General features: G+C 37.6%; 1 pseudogene; it reads left to right on the forward strand.

Annotated features, from left to right (window-relative positions):
• The first annotated feature begins 215 nt into the window (after positions 1-215).
• LOC108768565 (ATP-dependent DNA helicase PIF1-like) lies at positions 216-1,244 on the forward strand (annotated as a pseudogene).

A 1,244-nucleotide genomic window follows, 5' to 3' on the forward strand; every position in this document is an offset into this window, starting at 1 on the left:
CGAAGGCGATGAAATATCACGAAAGGCTCGAAGAAATACAGAAAGCTTTTGAGAACGTAGCTGAATTAATCGCAAAGTGCGAAAATGAGCTGAAAGTAGACAGAGACAGATCCGACGATGATGAATTGGATTGCAATCCCATAGAAGTTGACGGCGCGCTGAAAGATCTGGAAGATTTTGGTGAGATTGACGTCCCGATTGATTTATCGCAAATGATGTGGCGATTGAACGAAGATCAGAAAAGAGTCTTCGACAGAGTAGGCGAAGTTTTGCAAAATAAAAATCAGATTCTGCGACTGTATGTAAGTGGCGAGGGTACAGGGAAAAGTTTTCTTATTGAAACGATTAAACATTGGATCGGAATAAATTTGAGAAAAGTAACTGCCAAATCTGCTCCCACGGGTATCGCGGCATGCAATATCAATGGTTTGACGATCCACAGAATGTTTCAGCTACCTGTCACCCATGAATCCATGGCAAAGTATACGCACTTGTCAGATATGGTTTTGAAAACTTTGAGAGAGAAATTAAAGAATGTTGAATTATTTATAATCGATGAGGTTTCCATGATTTCGAATGTGAAACTGATGTTTATCAATCTACGATTATGTGAAATTTTCGACACGACAGATACAGATGACGGTTTTTTTGGCAGAAAACACATTCTTCTATTTGGAGACTTGTTGTAACTTCCCCCTGTAAAAGAACAATTTCCGTTTGTTAAAATGTCTCGATCAGAGATTCAGAAGTATTTAGGTACCATGTGTGAATCTGATTTGTGGAGATTGTTCGAGTACGACGAATTTTTGATTAATATGCGACAAAGATGTGACAACACATATCGCGAGATACTTTCTAGATTTCGAAAAAGTTTAGTAACGGATTCTGACATCAATGTTCTCCAGTCGAGAAAAATTAATTTCACAGGAAGTAGTTGCGATGAAAGATTGAATGAACTTTGCACTTATATGAATCAATTACCGGTTGATACAATATGTTTATTACCCACGTGTTATTTGTGCACGACTTTGAACACGGCGATGCTCGATAAAATTAATGGCGATGAAATTCTACTGATAGCAGAAGATGATGTCGACAGTGCTCCAGCAATGAAAAAAAAAGTGCACAAAATTTTAAAAGACAAAGATGAAAAAGTTTCGGAAACAGCTGGTATTGAAAGAGTAATAGCGATTAAAATTGGCGCTAAAGTGATGATTCGACGAAACATTGATGTCACTTTGGGA

Source organism: Trachymyrmex cornetzi, unplaced genomic scaffold (genome assembly GCF_001594075.2).
Source record: "Trachymyrmex cornetzi isolate Tcor2-1 unplaced genomic scaffold, Tcor1.1 scaffold808, whole genome shotgun sequence".
Lineage (NCBI taxonomy): Eukaryota > Metazoa > Arthropoda > Insecta > Hymenoptera > Formicidae > Trachymyrmex > Trachymyrmex cornetzi.